Genomic DNA, 23,272 nt, shown 5'->3' with positions numbered 1-23,272 from the left:
TCATTCCCTACTCCCTTCCAGTCTGCTATTATTCTGACTGATATTAGAATAGCCCACTAAATAGACTCTGGGGGAAAGGAGAATTTTCTTGGGTTGTTTGTTCATTACTAGAGTTCATTGCTACTGTTATAGACAATGACTAACTATCATTTTGCAATGGGGGCAGATGGGGACAATGATGGTTCTGTGACTCTGGAATTCACATCTGGGAAAACATCACTGTCCACTCAAGACCATTGAAAGAATACTGGACACTGGCTTTTTAAGCTCTCAATATTTTTCACTTTTAATGGTTCAGATCTTGGGCCAGCACACCAGAAAATATTACCTCATCATACTCTGTCCCTGGGTAAAGAAAAAAAAAATTATGAACTGAATGAAGATTGAATTTCATCCCACAGCTCTGAGTGGGGCTCTCGTGGAGACCACTAGACAAAGAGAGTGACAAGAAGACCAGAGGATAAGTTTTAATGACAGTGACCTTGCAAATGAGAGTCCTAGGAGACCTGGGCCATGGGAGCAAAGGTGGTGCTGGAGGCTGGATGTGCTGTAAGCAGAGGGGACCATGGCTGAGAACCACTGTGTCCTGGCATGACCAACCACTCACACCTCCTCCTTCTGATGTAATCAGCCAGAACATTTTTCTACCCACTGGGGAGCCTAGCTCAGACATCATAGGTCCAGTTCTACAATCATGCCTTAAAGCTCACATCTGCTTCTTTCTCCCTCTTTTCTTAAATTACCATCACTCTCATTAGATAAAAGCAATTAAGGGCATTAACATTTTTTGGAGAAAAAGAAAAGAAAACCCCAGGCTCACTATTCTAACATGACAACTATTAATATTTGCGGACTATCTGTTTGCTTGTTTATTTCCACATCTCACCATTTTCACATTTCAGTGGATCCACTGATTTTGGGTGATGCAAGGGAAACAAGGATCCACCTCCTCTTCTCCTTTTTTAAAATTTCTAGATGGGAAACTGAGTCCAGGCAAAATTTAATTGACTAACTGACAGTGTCTCTTGGATAAGCTGTCCTGGGATTAGGACTGAGACCCCACTGAATGCTTTCTACTTTATTTATAGGTCCCTTTTTACTCTCACTCACATTAAAAGTTGAATTATGAGGGGTGCTTGGGTGGCTCAGTCAGTTAAGTGTCTGACTCTTGGTTTTGGCTCAGGTCATGATCTCATGGTTTGTGGGTTCAAGCCCTGCATCAGGCTCTGTGCTGGCAGTGTGGAGTCTGCTCGGGATGCTCTCTCTCCCTTTCTCTCTGCCCCTCTCCTGCTTGCTCTGTCTCTCTCAAAATAAATAAATAAAATTTAAAAAATTTAAAAGTTGAATTATGATATGGGAACAAGATGGGGCTTTATCTAGAGAATTTAAAAGAAATAATCTTTCATTTGGGTACAGGGACTAATAAAACCTCCAGACTCTGATATCTCCTAATGCGAGATTTTAGTGTACTTTAGATGCATGAAATTGTATGGAAACTTTTGGAAGGTTACCTTAAGTAGGTCTCAGTGGGTGATGACTGTTTTGTGGGAGAGTGTCCACTGGCCTTTGGTCCTCTGTAATTGAGGGTGGGTTTCTTTATAGCTCTTGGTCAGCAAGCAGCTGTTATAAATGTGTGGTGTTATTTAAAAGCCCCACACCGTGTTTTCCCAGGTGTTTCCACTTCTCAGTGTATAAGTGAATAAATATTGTTTAAGTCTCCTGTGGCATTCCATCCATCTCCTATATTGCTTGAATGATGTTTTATTTAATAGAGTTAATCAGTCACCATTTTGTTATCATGGTTCATATAAGCTGTATTCCCAGAACATATCAAATGAAATCACCCTTTGTATTTGAGGTAATGATGATCTCTTCAAGAGATTTGATACAGAGGAGAGGAATCATTGGAGCGTAGGGACCTCCAGGGGTCCCCTGCTCCATCTTTCAGTTTTATAGTTAGCTAGGATCGGCCCCTTACAGTCTCTGCTCAGAGAGAACACAGAGGACACTGGCCTCACCTTCCATCAGAGGAGAGTCACATGCTTGCTACACAAATTCATTCTAAGCAGTACATTCAATGGAAGCTAAGGAATGTTGAAAAGTTGTTTTAAAAAAATAAAGAACAATATACACAGACTTGCTTTGAGAGCAATTACTCTAATTTATAAATGTTATATATAATTCAAAGAGGCCTTTTCTGTTATAGACACAAGCTGTAATTTTCCTAGTGTCTCAGACCTAGAGATTTCAGACCCAATGACTTGTTGCTCCATCAACAACATGTGGGAAAAGTCTCCTTCAATTGCCTGATTACCTACTTTGAGGCATTTCTCATCATTCCAGACACCAGTGGTAACACTTGGTGGATGAAGAAACCCAGTTTCAGGGAACCACACTACAACAGCAACTGTTGAATTTTTGCCCCAGAAATTCAAAGTCCAGCATGGCCTTGTGTAAGGCTACCTCAGGAGTTCCTCATGAGGAGAAGGTGACAGGAATCATCGCTCCCTTACGTGGCTGGAAAAACTGAGCCACAAAGAGGAAGGTAGGGCACGGGTCCAAGGTTTCTTCGCAGCCATGAGACTGTCTTGGCTCCCTCCGTAGACATTTCTTTGCCTTTTCAATAGGTGGGACCATCAACAACATAAACGTTAACCAAAACAGACTTCAAGTGAGTTGGCCTCTCATTTCCTTATATCATGGCACTAATGCTGAGAATTTAATGAGATCAAAAAAGGCAGTATGTACAGTTTGGGATAGTTTGTCTCCATTAAAAATTTCCTTACAGAGTACTACTTTGGTTTTTAATAGCTAAAAGCCTGTTCAAAAAATACACAGGAAGGATAGCTTTTGGACAGGTTCCTGATGGTGGAGGCGGCTGTGGCCAAGTTCAGCTCCTGCCTCAGATGGACAACAGGGTACATGGGCATTTTCTACCACATGTACTGACGACTCCTGGCGGTGAGAGGAGCCTCATGCAGGGGAGAATGGAGTAAGGATGCTGCAGAGAACTGGACAAGCTGGAGCCAGAGGTTGTGAGACCACTCTTTATTTAGGATTACTAGCCAGGTCTACCACTTAGGTAAAGAAAATCGATACTGTTAATGGGGGACTCCCAGCCCAGTCCCAGCCTAGGAGAAGAAGATCTGGGGGTTTCAGGCTGTCTGTTCAACATGAGGCTGTTGTGTGACTGCCCAAGGGAAGCCAATGGATTTTCAGACCACACTGGGAGGTGGGCGCTCCTCCTTCAGCTGACCAGCCTTCTTTATTTTGCTCTGCAGTGATGAGATCACACCTGCTGGGAAACTGGGGGCACCTTAGTCAAGAAGGCAAGGTGGACAAACTGAGAAGCCTCCCAGGAGAGCTACGTGATCATAAGCATCACCTGGCTTCCTTGTTAAAAACGCAAATGCCCAAACCCAAGTCTGGACCTACAGCATCAGGATCACCAAGGGGATCTGTCCCTTCGGTATACTCTGAAAGTACTTATAATCAGAAAGTTTTGTGGTACATGAAGATCATGAAATTTTTTAAGCAGATAGCATAGTGCCTGGCTCATTGTAAAGGATCCAATTATTAGCTATATAAAAAAATGGTGAATGAATAAAAGAACAAGATTTACTCTGCTAGTTGGTTAAGGGAGACTAACTGATACCCTAATTTTTCTCAGTGGTGTGTGTGTGTGTGTGTGTGTGTGTGTGTGTATTTCTCCTGCTGGTGGACACTGGGATGTTAGCTAGGCTCAAGTTCTTAAGTCAAAAAGATGAACCCTTCTTTTGGAGAATTTCTGGCAATTAGTTTGAGGAGATACATATGTACAGAGAAGTTTTCTGATCACAGCAGGGGCCCACAGCCTGTTGGGCTCACGCACGCTCTGACCACACCTCAAATCTTAAAGTAGGGCTACCACAACCCTGAGAAGGAACAGGAGGACTTCTCAGTAAGAGGCAGGATCTGGGAAAAGTAGCCCATCCATGGTGGACGAGGAAGCTGTGGTCTTGGGCCTTACCGGTTTAATTCTTTTAAGCATTAATTAAGTCCATGAAATAAAAACATAAACTTTGTACATTTTCAGCCATTAGCAAAACTAAGAATGGGTTTCTGATGACAAAATAGGGCAGCTGTTAAGTCTCCAGGCTTGTTTTCATTGGACCTGGGCCTTTTAGACCAAGCTCTCTAGCTTTTGGGACCATTTATATCCCTTTCTGCCCTGAGAGCCCCCTTCTCAGTTAGGTGGTGAGTCTCGGTGGGGCAGGGCCCTGCTTTTCTGCTAGCCTTTTACTACAGCTGTAAGTCACTGCAGCCAGTTGCTCCTGGCTGGATCTGCCTGCTCCTGGCTCCCTGTTGGTGCTGGGTTCCTGGCTGTTGTGGTTTTGTTCCTGTTGTGATTCCTGGCTCCTGATAAAGTTGGTCGAAGTCAAGTCTGGAAGTACCACCCCTCCTAGCAGAGCTCCAGGCTCCTCCAGGTGTTCTGGAATAGGAGGAGCTTTATGAAAAAGGGACCTGGCAGGGACTCTTGCCCTTCAGAGGATCTTCCCCGCAGCTGCTGCTCTTACCCTCCGCATGTCACTTTCATGGCGACTGGTGAGGAGTGCTGCTTCTCCTGGGTTTTCTAAGAAGTTTGAATCCATGACTATGCACACTGAATTGATGGTTTTTTAGACTGACAAACACAATGAAATTTCCCTTATGACTTATCCTCAGTATGAAAATATAAATGGAAACCCAACCCTCTTATTTTTTTTCGGAACTGAAAATGAAATTTAAAATTCCCAGCTGTCATCTATTACTATAGCCTTTAGTTCAAGTACTTTTAAGATAAATGACCTTTAGGGGCGCCTGGGTGGCGCAGTCGGTTAAGCGTCCGACTTCAGCCAGGTCACGATCTCGCGGTCCGTGAGTTCGAGCCCCGTGTCAGGCTCTGGGCTGATGGCTCAGAGCCTGGAGCCTGTTTCCGATTCTGTGTCTCCCTCTCTCTCTGCCCCTCCCCCGTTCATGCTCTGTCTCTCTCTGTCCCAAAAATAAATAAAAAAAAAATTTAAAAAAAAAAAAAAAAAAAAAGATAAATGACCTTTAGAAACAGACCCAGACCTTCTAAAATCCACTGTAGCTGAGTCCTGCCAACTTAACTGTCATCAACAAAGGCACAGAGCACGTCTCTTCTGCAGTTTTCCCATGAAGACTGGGAGCATGGCCTGTGATAGCTTTTGCCTCTTGGGTTGACATTCTTTTGAGAGGCCTCTACCCTGTTCCTCTGTGTCTCCTTAGGAGTGCTCAAAGGCACTGAATCCCTTGTACTGAGCTCTCTGGGTGTTTAGGAGCCACCTGAAGAACTTGCCCTTGAAATAACCCATGTGCCCTTCTGAACAGCAGTTCCAGGAACCAGCCTGGGGCTTCCTGGCTTGAGGACTTCAGTCTGACCTGAAGACAGTAAATTCACAACCATGTGACTAAAAGGGGGCAGACATCTTTCATCATTTGTTCTCTATGAGACTCCAGGCTTCATAGGGAAGAGGGTCTTTTCTATAGATTTACTAACGTGCAGAAAAATATGTAAATTGCATGCCTGTGAATATGCCCCTCCCACATACACCCTCCTTCTGGGCCTGTGCCTTGCCTGGTCTCCATCCCTGACCTGTAATAGGTAATTTTCTTATAGTGACAATGACATGTGCCAACTGCTGTGCTAAGCGCTTCATGTACGATATTGCGTGCAATCCTTCAACCTTCTCGTGCGCTCATTTTGTGGAGTCAGAGAGGGAGGGTAATTAGCTAAAACCGCACAATGCGTGACAGAGCTGGATTTCAAAGCTAGTGTGCTTCCTGGTGAAGTCTGTTCTTATGCTGAGCGATCCTGAGCGGATACAGAAATAATCACACTAAACTGAACTCTCCACGCTTCACACTGCAGTCTTGTTACATGAAGAGGGACAAGGGAGCCATTTCTGTGACCTGGACATGGGCCAGTGGAGGGATGGGAGGCCCTGAGGCCCTGAGCATTTCTGGTGGGAACTGCTGACTGGTGAGAGGGACGTCAGAACTTGGCAGGAAACTAGAGCGGATTATTACACAGATGGCTTCTAAGTTCCAAAGACAGGAAACGGTGGTCATCCCTGTGAGCAAAGGTTTGCAGAGAGAGAATCGTGCCAAACCTCATTTATTTTTGCAAGTCCTACTAGATTTGTAGATGGGGGCTGACAGATGGAGTTTATCTGTGTTTCAGCAAATCATTTCACACGATGTCTCACAGCACATTTAGAGAAAAGATGGATAGATGTGGGTTGGATGTTGCGAGAAGGTTCAGAGTGCTGATTAATGTAGCAGCGGGCATTTGTTCTGAGGGCCAAACACAGGGTCAAGGGTGTAGCAAGCATTTAGTAAATATTTGTTGGTCATATTAAACTCCCGGGGAGGTCTTTAGTGGCCCCGTGAAAGGTCTCTTTCTTTGATTTAGCAAACATTACAGAATAGATGAGTTTGGGAAGTGGAGGGAATAGCAGGTCTGATTCTTGACAAAGGGAAAGAGAAGTTGGGTCTAGTACTGTCTTTTTTTTTTTTTTTTTTTTTTTTGGCCTCTGGTGCCCAGCCTCGCAGTCCTGGTGATGATCCAGGCAGGATGAGCACAGGTCTCGTACCATGTGAGGACACACTGTGTTTCATGAGCACTTAGGCATTCTAAGGGGGAGGTACCAAGACCTACTGTGGGAAAATTGCATATGTGTGTTTTGGTTTCCTGCCCATTGCCCATCTAGAACCAGATCATCTGTCTTATCTGTTTTTCACACTGGGGTTCTGGTAAGATTTCATTTAAAGAAGGAGTTCTTTTTTTTTTTGGCTAAAAATGCCTGAAAACTGCAGACTCTGAGGATATCTAAGATTCCTGTTAGCTCTAAAAATTAAGTGGTTTTATTAAAAAAATTTTTTTAACCGTTTATGTTTTTTGAGAGAGAAACAGGGACAGAGCATGAGTAGGGGAGGGATAGAGAGAGAAGGAGACACAGAATCTGAAGCAGGCTCCAGGCTCCGAGCTATCAGCACAGAGCCTGTCGCAGAGCTCGAACCCACGAACCGCGAGATCATGACCTGAAGTTGGCCGCTTAACCGACTGAGCCACCCAGGCACCCCCCAAATTAAGTGCTTTTTAAACATTGTACTGGAGGAGGAGAGAATGCTAAAGGCAGTCTCCAAAGAAATATTGGCTGTATTTCTCATTTGCCTTTCACCTCCTGGTCCTCGGTCTCTCTGGCGAATCTCTAAGGGTGTCCCCACCTCTAGGCCGGCATCTCCTCTCTTGGTAGTGCTCCCTCCTAGCAGGTCCCCAACAACTAGGTTCCTGGAAGCTTCTTGTAGCAAATGGCCTTCTTAAGTGTCAGCGACTGATGGCTTCCCTTTAGCCGCTATGTTGTTAAATAAGACTCGGATGGCAGAGAGGATCTCTGACTGAGTTTTAAGCCATGTGGCCATGTGAAGAATTTGAGGAAGGGAGGGAGGGATGCTTCGGGCCAGCCGGTGGAGCCTGCATGAATCTTGCTTAGAGAAATATGGGCTTTCACCAGGTTTGTTAGTTCATTCAAGATTATTTTTTAAATTATCTACTATTGGCCAGCACTCTACTAAACTCTGGGGATAAAAACTGAGTAAAAATAATTGCAGTCGCTATGCTCATAAAGCTTATAGTCTGGGGGGAGGTGGCCAACTTTGCTTAAAAATTAATTTATTAATTCAACAATTATTCATCGAGTGCCTATTATATAGCAGTGAATCAACCAGATGAAGTTCATGCCCCCATGGGGCTTATATTTAAATGAGCACATAATTAAAAATCTGACATAAGTGTCTAATGAATGTTAAAATGGAAGTTTTGACTAGGCTCCAAGGTGCAAACAATTCTGATGAGGAACCTAATCACCCAAAGCAGATTCCAAGGCAACGTCTGTAAACTGGCCCCATGATGCTTGGACCCCTCAGCCAGATGAAAGATATTAAAAGGGGTCAGGGTGGGGAGGATTGGCAGAGGCACTTCTTGGAGAGAGCTGCCCCTGTGCTGTGAGTCCCCAGTGGCTCTGCCACCAGGTAGAGGGGCTTAGGGAGGGCAGGCTTCCATGGGCTTCTCCTCAAGCCCAGGGAGGTGAATGAGACTGATCCCAGAGTGAACACAGAGGTCTCATGTCTGAGAAAGCGGGAGCAGCCTGTGGGAACTGGATAGAGACAGCTGTGACAGGGTTAGCCTGGCCACGTGTGGTGTGTGTGTCTCCTGTGGAGCAGAGGTGGCCGTGTGGAAGGAGGTCAATGTGGGGTCTTCTTGGATCCTGTCCAAAGCCATTGACTAGGATAGAAGGACTTTAGCAGCAAGAAGATAGAGGTGACCACCAGATCCAGAGATTGGGGAAGCAGCCACAAGCAAACATTGGGAATAAAGAGACATCTGTCCATGTCAAAAAGAGACATCTGTCCACTGCAGGAGAGAGGATCCAGAAGGAAGCTCCAAAGAACACCCCACAGGAGAAACAAGTCAACATTAAACCTGTGCTGGGCCCACAGAGCACAAAGCCAGCTTGATGGTCCCAGTTCAAGGAGGAGCTTACTTCCTCCCTACCTCTGCTCACCTGTCCCAGCCAAGGAGATGTAAGAAAGTGGCCAAGAAGCTGGGACCGGGGCTGGGAGGAGAAAAGCAAAGTGGAGAGACAGAGAGACACCTATCGGCCTCCTTTACAATGGGAGTCCAGCCCAGCTGGGGGAGGAGGGAAGATTTAATGCTAAGTCAGGTTTGAGGTCTTGATTGATCTCAGATTGGACTTTCTAACTACTGAAGTTAGAGTGTGGTTTTGATTGCGGACCTGCCTGAAACCTAAGTGGGCTGAACAGTTATGGTGCCTGCCAAGTTTGTGTATGATGGCTGGAGAAAAATCTCTCAGTGAATAAAGTATACAAGCAAATACAAAGGAAGGTTTTATTCTGATCATGTTACAAGTCTTCTTGTTCCATATACCAGGGTAGCAGGGCTCAGAAGGAGAAAATCACAGTTATGCGGTATTGGTAACAAGGAACTAATCTAACCCACAGGGTGGGGGATGGCTTGCTTTCCTTGAACCTGAAGACTCCAGTGTCCTTTTTCCTTCTTCCTCCTCACAGCACAGAAATGCTCTCTGGGACTAGGCTCTCACAGACACTCAGTTCCTCACACACATTCAACTCTTTTTCTCCTCCATGGCTGGCTGTGACTTAGTGTGGAGACTGCTCTCACTGTGGCCTCAATCCTGCCCTAGTGGAGCCCTGCCTGACTGCGAGTCCTCTGGGGACCGGTGGAGGGACCAGAGGAGCTGGGCCGACCGCTCTCCCACGCCCCGCACTGGCCCACTATGTTTGGGGTTCAGTGCCCCCACCCACGTCCCATGGCTGCTGGCACTTGGGCCATGGTCATCTGCTCACAACTTGTAAAAGTCAGAGGAAATGTTGACTGGAACCCAGGCCTTTTGGCATTCAGGCTCTTTCCACAAACCACATTTGGGAGACTGATTTAGGTGTTGCCTTGACACTCTGAAATGGAATTTTTGCACAAGCATAAAAGAAATACATCTGGGCATTTAACAGAGTGTTGGAGACGGGGGTCTGGTAAACCCGCCAAGCTATGCTTCCATAGGATGAGCTTTTCCAGGGTGGAACCCTGGCAAGGCCCCTGGCCTTTGCAGAAGGTAACTAAGTCAATGGAAGTGGACGGACAACTTACAAAGGATGGGCTCTTTTGGAAGATGCCCTTTTAACCTTATTTACAACACATGCCATTGCGTTTGGCATTTTCTAAATGTGCAGGGGTAAAGAAGAGAATGTCTGGTTTAGGAAAGCAGGTTTGTTAAAGTAGTGGCCACTTTTGTGTGAATTAGAAGCGTGAAGCAGACATGGGTATGTTTCTTGTGTCTCTGTCTCTGGCAGGTGGCCATTTGACCAAGAGAGAGATCACAGACTCTTCAGCCATGGGAAGCAGAGTTTCAAACAGTCTAGGTAGTGAGTGTGCTGGTCTACAAATTCAAGGATTAAGCCCCAGTTCAAGCTGCTCTGTGAGTTTTGGGCTCTCCTGTGTAAAAGGCAGGCACTGGCTCTAGCAGAAACAATAGCTTCAGGATTAGGTAATTTTTACTTTGAAGGTTCTTTATTTGGTTGACTAGTACTGAACGTGTATTGTATACTGTATTATGTTGTTTTCAAAAACAAAAAGAGATACATAGACTTTTCTTAATAGTGCATTTATATACGGTGTTATTATTACTATTACTATTATTATTATTATTATTATTATTAAACACAGGTTAAGGGACCATAGTGGGTGCCATTCTCAGATACAGCACCTCTGGTTAGAGCTGATGCCCTACAAGTGGGGCCTGGGGCCAGATCCATGTCCCTGGGTCACAGAAGAGAACTTTATGGATCTTCTTTTCCAGATGTAGTCCCTTCCACCTGCACTCACTGGAAGTGCCATGTCCAAGATCCTATGGAATTCTCTTTCACTTCGTCACCTCTGTGCTCTTCTCTGCTCTTCCTCTACCTCTTCCTTGTCCTCCTCCTCCCTGATCTCTTTCCCTGTGCTTCTCCACTTCCTCTAGCTCCTTCCGGCTTCTACTCTTCTTTAATACCTACCATGTGCAAGGTACTAGAGACAGAAAGGGGTAGAAACCAGCTATGAAATGCTAAATCTGCGGGACATGAAGCAATTGATGGGGTTCACAGGCAGGAGGCATCTCCAAGTCCTGGAAGGGGCCAGTGAAGCTTTCTAGAGAAGATAGGACTTGAGTTGAGTTACAAGGAGAGGGGAGGAAGGGCCAGGATAATTTGGGCCAGCGCACGGCATTGGTGAAGCTCTTGAGGTGGGGATACATAAGGCATGTCAGCTGAAACAGTGCCTCGGAGGGCAGTTTTCTTTGTCAGGACTTGTGGAGAAGCAGGCAGGGTCTGACTGACCGTGGAGGGTGATGGACGAAATGCCGATTAGCCCAGTATTTCCCAGAGTGCCTTCTGAAGGGCATTAGTCCCGAGTGATGTACTATAAAAACAGATCAGTCATTCATAAGCTTGGGAAATCCTGCATGATAATACCGTACACTGGCTTATTAAATGTCCGACAGAGGAAAGGAAAAACCCTGTTTAACATTGTTAAGTGTGGCATTTTCCAAATTGATTTGATCCTATGACCAGTTGTGGAAAAAGCATTCAGCAAAAACACACCTTGTGTGGGCAGGCGGTGGGAGCCAGTGAAGGTTTCAGAGGGAGCGAAGTTCATTGCTGTGAAGGAATAAAAACTCCCTCTCATCTGAGAGGTGGGTGTGGAGTGTATGCAGATGAGTCAGACACCTGCTATCACAGCGGTCGATCGCCCTCTGTTTTCCTGGGAAGAGACTGCGTTGTGTAGGTGAAGAAGGGCGAGTTTTCCTTCTTCACCACTGAGAGCATCTATTGCCCTGGGGTATTAATGAAAACTCAATGCACAAGCCAAGAAAATGTTTTCACTGGCCCGAGGAGTTGCGTATACATACGCGTGCACATGTAAACTTGCTGACTGACAACTCTTTTGGATCTCATATCCTTCCTGCTTTTCCTTGTTTAGCCAAAGCCTGAGCATCCTTTAAGGAAAAGCTGAAGTCATCTCTCTTCTCTGCAGTCTTTGCGGACTGATCCTGGCCTCTGGCTTGCCCCTTACACCCACAGTCTCGCTCTTCTTCATCTTTCTATCAGCAGCCCACAAATAATCACTTTATGATACACCACCTGGTTCTTAAATACAATTTCCCTTCCCCTTCCTCTCTGTTCCCAGTTCAGTAGTGCCTACCCTGTGCTGTGCCCCCAGGGGTCTAGTACCTTTACTGCTGAGGGCAAGTGAATGTGCGAGGGATCCACTCTCCTGCTAGCCCCAAATGAGGCAGAAAGAATGGAATCACTTCGCTTTATTTCCATTGAAGTGATTCTGGAATATAGCAAGTCCTCGTTCATCATGGATATGTTTCTGAAGGTCAGTATGAACCATGAAGAGGCTAACGGCTAGGCAGGACAATGAATTAACACAGCAAAAAAAACGGGGTGATAGACAACACGATCTGCTGGAGTTTCATTCTGCTTTCAGGCATTATTGCGAGGCCACTACTGGGGTAACGGGATTAGATTTCCCAGAGCAGAGCCTGTCAGGAAGAGAGCCGCAGGAGGTTGGGCAGTGCAGGAGCACCGGATGGACCATCAGGTCAAAAGAAAGATAAAGTATCCATCAACCAGTCTTATCAGCTGTATCTCCACAAAACTTCCAGAATCCATCCACTCCTGGTCACTTCCACTCCATCTCTGCTAGGGCACCATCACTGCCTCTCACCCAGGACAGTTGTAAGACCTCCTCTCCTGGCTTCCATTCTGGTCTCCCTACAACTGATTCTTCCCACAGCATCAAGGGCAGTCTTTGTAGAATATGAATTAGATCATGACCCTCCTCTGCCAATCCTCCACACCATGAAGCCTTCATGATACACCCAGAGTAAAATCCAAATGTCTTTCCTGGGTTTACAAGCCCTGCCTGCCATGGCCCCTGCCTTCCTCTTTGGCCTTCCTGCCCATTCGTCTCCCACTACACTTGACTAGTACTAGCCTCTGACTTTCTCCAATGTGCCACGCTCTCTCTAACCTTGCAGGTTTTGCACTAGTTGTTTGTCCTGTGATCTTGACGTGGCCAGTTCCTTCTGGTCATTCAGATCTCACCTTCAATGTCAAACTCTCCAAAGACATGGCTTTTCTGACCATGCAGGCAAGATACCCATTCTCCTTCTCTCCTGCCATCCTCCAGTAGTGCCCCCTTTTCTGTGATTTCACTTTCCACAGTTTTGGTCCCCTCCCCCCTGCTCCCCCTCCACCAATCACTGCTCCAAGAGCAGATCTTCTGATGTATTATTGTCAGAAGGTTGGTAGTAGCTTAACACTATGTCACAGTGCCTGTGTCATTCACTTCCCTTCAGCTCATCACGTAGGCATTTTATCCTCTTATGTCATCACAAGAAGGGTAAGTACAGTATGATAGGGTATTTTGAGAGAGAGAAAGAGACCAGTCACATAACTTTATTACAATATAGTATTATAATTGTTTTATTTTATTATTGTTATTTATCTTTCACTGTGCTTAATTTATAAATGAAACTTTATCATAGGTATGTAAGTATGGGAAAAAGCAATAGAGAGTACGTTTCATGGTTTTAGGCATCTATTGGGGGTCTTGGGACATATCCCCTGGGGTTAAGGTGGGGAGACAACTGTAATTTAGTTCTTAATAGAAGACTGGGGTGCTGGGAATCTCAGAGTATAGATGCCGTGAAAGGACCATAGCTCCCCTGGTTCACCAGGGCTTAGAATGACAAATAAATCCATGTGGAATGAATAAATGCTAGTTGTAAAGCCTAAGCTCTTGAGTCCTCTGTAAAGAGAATTTCCTCATCTGTAAAATGGGAATGAGAACACCTACATCAAAAGGTTATCAGAGAAAATACATTAAAGAATAATTGCAAATTATAAGGCTCTTGGCAAGTACTAGTTAACATTATTGCTCAAGTTGAGTCAGTTTCAGTTTTGGTAAAATGGGGATAATATTCGCTTTCTAGGAATTTTTCAAAGATAGAAAAGATAGTCCCATAGACATACACATACTTAGAAGAGAGTTTTAAATGTTGCAAGCCCTTTCTTCCCTGTGATGATAGTGGAGAAAAGAGGCAGTAGAGAGACCTCCTTAAATGCTTGTTTGCATCAAACAAAACCCTAACATGCTGGTTTGGCGCATATAAGACTTCTGGCTAAGAAAATGAAGTTTGGGACAGGAACTGGCCCAGAAAGGCAAAGTCACAGCTGACCTAGTAGAAAACCAGGAAAGGCAGGCAGATGCCCATAGTTTCTGAAAATTTCATTGTGTCCGCAAAATACAAGTGGTTGGAGGACTTAAGGCCTGTATGAAATCATGTCACCCCCTCCCCCCTTTATAAGTGTTTTCCAGGTCAGTCCTCTAGTCCAGAAAACAGTGTGAACCACATGGGTAATTTTCAGGGTTCTTATAGCCACATTTGTGAAAAGTGAAAAGAAACAGGTGAAGTTAATTTTAATAATATAGCTTATTTAACTCAATATGTCTAGAAGGCTATCATTTCAACATGTAATCGATATAAAAATTACTGAAAAGATATTTTGTACTCTTCTGATCTCCAGGGACTTTTAAAGGCATGTGAAACTATATTTGAAATTGCATCCGTCTGTCTATCATCTATGTATCTATCTATCTTCTGGAAGTGACAGTTGGGAAGATTACTCATTTAAAATCAAATTGTGTTTCTCTCCTCTAACTCTGGTGTTTCTGGGGAAGATTTATGAGAAGCCGTGTTTCTTCAGGGAGGGACAGTTTGTTCCATGGTTTACATGGTTTACAAAGTTAGAGAATTTCACTAATCAAATTGTTGCTATTAAAAAAGAGTCAACTTGGAAATGGATTAGAACTAAACATGTCATCAACAGAATGGGCTGGAGAGAGCAAGAAAATTATTATAGAATAAAATTATCCAGAGATTATTGTTCACCTCTGACACAAAAGTCTCTTATTAATTGTCTTGGACTGTTTAGATATGGATTGGGTGAGGTTTTTTTTTTAGTTTTTTTTAACGTTTATTTATTTTTGAGACAGGGAGAGACAGAGCATGAACTAGGGAGGGTCAGAGAGAGGGAGACACAGAATCAGAAGCAGACTCCAGGTTCTGAGCTGTTAGCATAGAGCCTGACGCGGGGCTCGAACTCACGGACCTCAAGATTGTGACCTGAGCCGAAGTCGGTTGCTTAACCGACTGAGCCACCCAGGCGCCCCGGATTGGGTGAGTTTTATAAAGGACAGGCATCACAGCCTGGCCATGGATGATCCTCTGAGGGACTGAAGACTCATTCCAGCATTAGACTCTACAGCAAGCTGAAAGCACAGCTGCCCTGCTGGACGAGACTGGAGTTTTCACATGGGCACGTTAACCTTTTCGGAAGCCTCTATTCACCTTGCTTATGAGTGGCCTGGTGTGGATGGCAGACATGTGGGTTGTTTGCTTGATGCTAATTACCTGGAAGGCCCAGTTTTGCCAAGAGATTCTGCTTTGATCCATTAGCAAACACACCTGCAACACTAGGCCACCAACAGAGGATCTAGTGTAGTGCTGCTGATGGGCTGCAGTGGGGACCATGGCCTCTGGGGAGTTCTCATGGAATTAGTCCTCATTTAGAGGGATGCTTACTGTTTACAAGCACGGAAGGTGGCCTCAGTTCTGCAGGTGCCTTGGCCACCTCTGGAGAACCACATAGCACCCCTCAGTCTATAGGCGTGGTGGGGGCATTGAGGCAATGGCTTCATAGATTCTGGTAAGCTTGCCTCCACTACCAAAGGGCAAGACACTCAGTCTCCTGTCTATTTCTGTCTACTTCCATGTTTAAGAAACTCCACCTTTCTTAATCAGAACTGCTTTCCTTGCTAAAAAGAGAAGGGGTACACTATCTTGTGTAGCAACAGGGATGATCCCACAGTGGAATTTCCAGTGGTCTCACTTTTGTTAGTTGTACCACTAAGGCGAATGGATGTCTGTTATGATGTCCAATTTTCCAGACTCTGTGACATTTAAGAGTTTGCCATTACAAATCACCTTTAGGGAGCAGCAGAGAATATGGAAAAGCTTACTCAAGATTCACTCCCATTTAGGGCTTGTATTCAAGTCAGAGTCCTTGAAAAGTGGATATGCCAGTGCCTAGGTGTCAGCCTCTAAGGCCAGGCTCTTCAATGAGGCATCCCAGTCCAGATGTTGGGAGGAAACGCAAGAAGGCACAGAGGTGCCGAACGCTAGAGGAGTAAGCATCCCCGGAGCTAACTCTGCCAACATCGTGGACTCTGAACATGACTGCTTTCAGTGGTATTAGCCAAAAAGAAAAAATGGAAAAACACTGAAATGTTAAGCAAATATCATAAGAATGAATCTGTAAAGTGAGACTAGTAAAGTCAGAGAGTTGTTTTTCTACTAAACTTCTTAAGAAGTCAACGTTATTAACAAATGGCAGTGACAAAAAATATGACTAGCAATGGTAATGAAAGCTTAATGTTTTAATAACCCTTATTAAGCTTCGTTTTACTGGAAGATGCCCCCTAGAAAGCTTAACCATAGAAGACAGTGTGAACCTTCTTTTTCTTTAAAAGGCAGAGGATTTGGCTTATTGAAACATCTTTCCCCACTATGAAAATACAAATGCGGTTGCCTACAAAGGGAACATCATAAAAGTTGACAATCAGCTGTGACCACCTGGGGGTTGCAGAGAGTCACAATCCCTGGGACAAGAAGGCAAAGTGAGACATCCTCACTGCCATGAGAGAAAGTGGGGAAAACAAGCCCTGGTCTCTTTCCTCCAATCGCAGCCTGTCCAGGAAAGAAAGTCCGTATTGACTTTAAACTAAAATGGCACTGAACTTTGCAGCAGTAGCTGTGAATGCCGAGAAAGGAGGGGCCAGATGGGGATGAGGGGAGAGTCTTTGAGGAAGTGGGGCTGCAGCTGAGTGCTGAGCACCCGAAAACATGTGAGGAGACAAAAGGGTGGAGAAGCCAGAGCCAGGAGGTGGGTGGAACTGCTTTCCCCTTCCTCTCTCCAAGGTCAGCCTGGGCCTCCTCTTTCTGTTCCTTTACCTACCTGGGGCTTCACACATGCTATTCCTCCCAACCTGAAAGTCCTTTTCCTTTCTTCACTGGGAAAGCTTATTCTTCAGGTCACAGTCAAATGAGCTCTGCTTTTGTAAGTCTTCCCTGATCCCCTAGTCTGGGTTACCTCTCCTTGCTCTATGCTCCCATGGAATCCCCAACTCTCCCCTTCCACACCACTTATCACACTGAGTATAACTTAGTCCTTTCCTGACTACTCTGTAGTAGTTGGGACTCCACCTCATTCATGCGAAATCCCTGCTGTGGAGCTTGGTGCTTGCTATGTAGTAGGAGTTCAAGGTCTAATTGTTGAACGAGTGGGTGCACTCTGTCCTAGTCATGGTGTTGGTGGTTAAGGGGAGACAGGGAGAGGTGGAATCAGGAAGTGCAAAGAACATGAGGTAATTTGCGAGCACAGCACACTGTGCAGGAAAGCAGACCAGTGTGGAAGGAACACCAGTGGTTATGTCATCTTAGGCAGGATGCAGATGGAAAGGTGTTGGGAGGTGGGAGAGGGAGGAGGACAGAAAAGGAGGTGGTTGGTTAGCTGGCATGGATTCACCCTGCTTTCCAAAATTGGATCTTTGTCCAACCTGCTCTTCAAGAGATCAAGACCACTCACGATCCCTACCCTCCTCTCCTGGCCTGGGGTGAGGACACAGGACAGCCAGGCAGCATAGGGCTGGTGGGGTCTAGTCTTGCCACTTCCACTAATTCCCTTTGTGACCCTGAACAGAGCAAGGACCTTATTATCCAAGCCTCATCTTCCCAATATGCAAAAAGGAGATAAGGTAAGGTGGTGGTAGGGAGAAACTAAGCAAATGTACTTGGGAGTGCTGGATGTTCCACAGGAGGCTGGCTCCTCTCCACACTGTGAATTCTGGAAGGCTATCTCTTGGGTCAGCTTTTGTCATCTATGATTCAACCCACACTTCTAGCCAGAACAGAACTCCTCATCAGCTGGGGTTAGGATGATTCTCAACCGAAGCCTATTGCAGAGTTGCAGGCTGTCCCTAGAGATGATCTTTCCCAATGCCCTCAGCTGGAGGGACAGGCTCGTGGCAGCCGAGTGGCCAGACATAAACATCGTGTTTGAGGAAAGTAGCAAACTTCCTGAAATGTTACGTACTTGGGTGCAATTCTGACTCTAGAACCAAGCCCTGCTCAATCCTGATTCTGTTTGGAAGGAACAGTGAGGTCAGATAATTTGAACAGGGATGTCTTTATCACCCAGCCCTGTCTTGTTCAGCTTCTAGTATTTACTTCTCCTCTGTTTGCTATTTGCAACTTGAAACCAAGACATGAGCTTCTGTTGCTGCGGCTGTTTGGGAGATGAGGCAATTCAAACATGAAAGTCCTAATAGGAGCTATAATATGATGATGATGATGATGATGATGATGATGATGATGGTGATGATGATGGGTGTGTGTGTGTCTGTGTGTGTGCGCACGCACGTGGAAAAAGGGAGGTTAAGTTGTGGGGGACTGGAACAGAGAGGTAGAGGGAGCAGAGGGAGGCGGGAGAGTCTTCAACCACATCAGCTGCCTCCCCATCTATTTATTTGGAAAGACCTCCTACTGTAGGGAAGGAAGTTGGTGCAAAAAAAAAAACCCCTCAAGATGTATATTTGATGGTGTATTTTGCAGCATCAACTTTGGGTTTGACTTTTCTGAAAAAAACTAACTGCAGCTTTTGGGTGCAGTTTGGTTTTTGCTGTGGACATAGGGTGTCTTGAACTTTTTCTCTTTTAAATTCAGGAGAGTGAGCCAAGAATTCCAAGTACTCATGTCCCTCTCCAATGAGACAGTGAAGGAAAGATTTCCAAGGGTGAGAACTGGATAAATACTACTGAGAATTCAAATATTCAGGGAAGGTGCTCTGCCAAAATAAATCACACCCTCTAGGAACATTTCCTATAATTTGCTTTTCTTTTCTTTTTCTTAAATGATCTACTCTTACAAAAGTTAAAAAAATTTTTTTTTAACGTTTATTTATTCTTGAGGGAGAGAGGGGGAGAGAGAGAGAAAGAGAGAGAGAGAGAGAGAGAGAGAGAGAGAGAGAGAGCATGCGAGCAGGGGAAGGGCAGAGAGAGAGGGAGACACAGAATCCAAAGCAGGTTCCAGGCTCTGAGCTGTCAGCACAGAGCCCGACGTGGGGCTCAAACTCACAGACTGTGAGATCATGACCTGAGCCGAAGTCAGACGCTCAACTGACTGAGCCACCCAGGTGACCCCCGATACTAAAATTTTTTTATCTCTTTCTCCATGCAATGTTGCAGCCGGTTTCAGACAATGCCATCTATGTCTTTTCATTCCCTGTGTCACCATTTAAATTCAAGCCTCATGATCCATGCTTGGCTCATCACAATAGCCTATTAACTGGTTCCCAACATTATTAGACCCACTGTTCCTGAGTTGTAGAACAATTTTCATCTGGCTGTTCTATAAGACAAGACATCTGTGGCCAAATTTTATATATAAGTTACAAACACTATTAATACCTAGTTAAACTTGTATTAGATAAAATGTCTTAAAATACAATATACTTTGGCACCGTAATATTTATCCCAGATGAAGATTAGCTCGCAATGGTAATAGAATTAGGTCCACACTTTTTAGTCTGAACTTCAAGGTGGTGAAATCTCATTCATGTGCACCCTGTAGCCTTAGGGGGACCATGTACTCCCTCCACTCCAGCCTGAGATGTGTCCTCACTGTCGGCCATGTGCACTTATGGGCTGCATCCTGGTTCTGGAGACCTGTGGCCTCAGCCCTTCTATATCCTGTCTGCTTGACTAAGTCCCAGCTTGCCTCCAACACCAGGGCAAGTCCTTCCAGTCCCCAGGGAGGCCTCCTGTCCCCTTAGGCTGCCAGTGATTGCCCTTTCTCTGTTGCTCTCCTTTCCTTCAGCTCTCTCTTGGTCTGCCCAGGGAGTGACCTTGACCGCCATCTGTTCTATATCCTGAACCAATCTTTGGTGTCACGACCACATCTCATGCTTGTCTGCGTTTTCCACAGAGCCCTTCCCGGCACCTCAGCAGCCATTTGCTGATAATGATCATACTTAGCCAACTGAGTAAATATTTCCAGCTTTTGGATTTGCCCTGTTCATTTTTTTTTTAAGTTTTTATTTATTTATTTTAAGAGAGAGAAAGAGAGTGAGAGAGAGTGAGCAAGCATGAGTGGGGGAGAGGCAGAGAGAGCGAATTCTTTTTTTTTTTTTTTACTGTGATTTAATTTTTTATTTTTTTTATATGAAATTTATTGACAAATTGGTTTCCATACAACACCCAGTGCTCATCCCAAAAGGTGCCCTCCTCAATACCCATCACCCACCCCAGAGAGAGCGAATTCTAAGCAGGCTCTGCACCATCAGCACAGAGCCCAATTGGGGCTCAAACTCATAAACAGCGAGATCATGACCTGAGCTGAAACCAAGAGCTGGATGCTCAACAGACTGAGCCACCCTCCATTTTATTTTCAACAATCAGTGTTGTCAGAATAGAGTTTATTAGAGACCCAATGAAGCAAATTCAGAGGAAAACTAAAGGTAGGAGTTTCAGATGCAAAAGGTTTCTCTGTGAAAGGGAAATGAGACAAGAATTGCAGGTTTGGGGTGCCTGGTTGGCTCAGTCAGAGACTATTTAAAAATAAAATCTTTTTTTTCTTTTTTAAGATTTTTTTAATGTTTATTTATTTTTGAGGGGGGGGTGCAGAGAGAGAGAGGGAGACACAGAATCTGAAGCAGGCTCCAGGCTCTGAGCTGTCAGCACAGAGCCTGATGCAGGGCTCGAACTCACAAACCGTGAGATCATGACCTGAGCCTTACCCAACTGAGCCACCCAGGTGCCCCTTAAAAATAAAATCTTAAAAAAAAAAAAAAAGAACTGCAGGATCTAGGTGAACTTCTCAGAGTATGTCAACCAACCTTTTTATTCTGGATGCCCACATTATCAATTTTCACCAGCTTGTTTGGGTGTGTGTTAGAAATTTGATGTGCCCGCACATCAGCCAATTGGATCTGTGGTTTCACCAATAAGCAACTCAAATGGGAATGTTTATTTCCTGACCCAGACATGCATCTGCTTTAAAATTGCCAATATTCAGGAAGGGATGTCTTATCAGCACACATAAAAGTTTTAAATTATTTTAATTGCTTAGGAAACAAAGTGATTTAAAAAATTATTTCCCCCTTATGCCTATAGGATAAAATGAAAGAATGTAATACTAACTCATCTGCAGTATGATCACAACTGAAGAGAGAAAAAAGATCAGATAGGGCAAAAACTCTATTAACTAAGCAAACACTTTTTTGGTGAGTACAAGAAATAGTGAAAAAAAATGTTGCTGGGGATGATCATATTGGGAGAAACCACTGGACTGAGCAATATCTTCCAATGTTTATCTAAAGCAATGCTTGGGAGGAAATTAATTGCTTTCTGTGTTCAGATGGTGGGGGCCACGGCTCACCCACACAGTACCTTTGAATGAATCAGGAAAAGGCCTTCCTGTCTGAGGTGGAATGTGTGCCCGTACCGGGGAGCTTGTATGTGTAGCCACGCACAGTCTGGCCCTCCGACATGGGCACAGCCTGCATTACTAGGCACCCGTGTGCCCTGCAAACAACTCCTCGGAAAAATGGAAGTGATCTTAAAAAGCAGAGTGAGCTGAAAAGGTCACCCAGCTGGTACGTGGCAAAGCAATGGAGTGATTCCAGAATCGCTGCTTTAAGCTAATCCTGATCAAGAATAGTTATTGATGCCTCTTCTGTGGGACACGGTGCTACGTCACAGTATTTATATACGACAAGGATCCCATTCTTTAGTAATTTATACTGTAGCTGATTATAAACTGGTATGAAACTAGTTTGTTAGTAGTTGTTAGGTATTACGGTTTTAACTTCTTTTTTTTTTTTAATTTTTTTTTTTTTTAACATTTATTTATTTTTGAGACAGAGAGAGACAGAGCATGAATGCGGGAGGGTCAGAGAGAGAGGGAGACACAGAATCCGAAAACAGGCTCCAGGCTCTGAGCCGTCAGCACAGAGCCCGACTCGGGGCTCGAACTCACGGACCGTGAGATCATGACCTGAGCCGAAGTCAGCCGCTTAACCGACTGAGCCACCCAGCCGCCCCTATGGTTTTAACTTCTTAGAGCAGCGGGAGACCTCCGGTGCCAAAACGAAACAAAAAGCCCCAAAGCAGTTAGCACTGCTCTTTAAGGGTTGTGGGTAAACTAGGTATTATGTCCATTCTGCGTGTGAGAAATAAAACCTACAGCAATATATTCAAGGGACCGGAAAGGGCGTTCGCTTGGGGGTGGAGTTTTGAAGTGAATTGCTTGTAACACTGCATCTGGAATTACTCATGTTTCTTGCATGCGGTGGAGACGTCCACCCTGGAACTAAAGAAGGCGCTGACCCACAAGAGCGATGGGATTCCAAAGGTATGGCTGGTTCTCCTCATCTGACCTCAGGAACTCTGCCCTCACTCACCCCTCTCCACTAGCATCATCGTGGGAGAGACAGAAGTCATCAAATGGGTGCTGAGGCTTCCTGCCCTCTCACCCACACCTGAGAGCCCACCTGGGCTCCGCTACCTAATTCACATGGAAGAGTGGCCCTTCCTGGGCTCCAGGTCCTCTAAGCCCTGCTTTTAAGGGCTCCAGCCCATCAGTGAGCTCTTCTCCTCAACCTCTTCATCTCTGGGCCTGTCATGAGCACTTAATCAAGCTCTAGTGCCCCATGTTAATAAAACGAAGAACACATTTCGACTCCAGCGCTATCCCCGCTACTGCTTTGGCTCTCCCCTCCCATTTTCCACAAAGCTTCTTTCCTGCCCCTTTCATTCCACCGAACCTAAGTCACCTAGGTCACCAAGGTCACCATAACCTTGTGTAATTAAAGAACCGGTGCCAGCTTGTGTGTAAGTTTTATAGCACTTGACACTGACCTCCTCAGTGATGTATCTTCTTCTCTCCGTTTCCATGACCCCAGACTCTCCTGTTGCACCTTTTCGTTCTCTGGCTGGTCTCTTAGTTTTCTTCTTGTTCCCTTTTTCTTTCCCCACGCTGACTTAAAGGACATGGCCCTGGGGTTCCCTGCTTAACCGATTTCTCTTCTCTGTCTACACACACTCCCTAGTTCCCCATCTACTCACACTGGTCACAACTGCCATGCTGACGACTCCCAAATTTTTGCCTCCAGCTCCGAACTCTTACTGAGCAGAACTGCCTCCAACACAGGCGGGGACTAGCGTGAGGCCGGTGGGGCGTCTAGGGCACAGACCCGAAGGAGGTGCTCCTTCCCGGGTCTCAGCAGGTGCTGGCCCTGAGAATGAGTGCCTCCTGGCCCCATGCCTGGCCATCTCTGCCTGGAGATGCTCCCACAGTGCCTCAAACTTGCTAAGTTATGAGGCTAATTCTTCGTCTTCAGCCCCAAAGCTCTTGTCTTCCCGCCCTCATCCTGGTGGCATCACTGTTGGCTCAGACACACTCTGGGGGTCTTTCTTGACACTTCCTCCTCTCTCATCCTCCACAGCCAGCCGGTTACCAAACCCAGT

The 23,272-nt window shown here is 45.3% G+C and overlaps 1 protein-coding gene and 1 long non-coding RNA gene across 2 annotated transcripts in view; both read right to left on the bottom strand.

Annotated features, from left to right (window-relative positions):
* The window catches only part of ANTXR1 (ANTXR cell adhesion molecule 1), a 222,562-nt gene that overhangs the window by 22,560 nt on the left and 176,730 nt on the right, over positions 1-23,272 (bottom strand). The gene's annotated exons all lie outside the window — the stretch shown is intronic.
* Positions 969-18,726, bottom strand: LOC122496948. The gene is made up of 2 exons (XR_006300993.1): positions 5,072-18,726; positions 969-4,827 (listed from the first exon to the last, which is right to left on the bottom strand). It is a non-coding gene; the product is annotated as an uncharacterized LOC122496948 (long non-coding RNA).

This window comes from Prionailurus bengalensis, chromosome A3, assembly GCF_016509475.1.
Source record: "Prionailurus bengalensis isolate Pbe53 chromosome A3, Fcat_Pben_1.1_paternal_pri, whole genome shotgun sequence".
NCBI classification, from domain to species: Eukaryota; Metazoa; Chordata; class Mammalia; order Carnivora; family Felidae; genus Prionailurus; species Prionailurus bengalensis.
The sequence above is the reverse complement of the archived record's forward strand: the minus strand, read 5'-3'. Positions and strand labels throughout refer to the sequence as shown.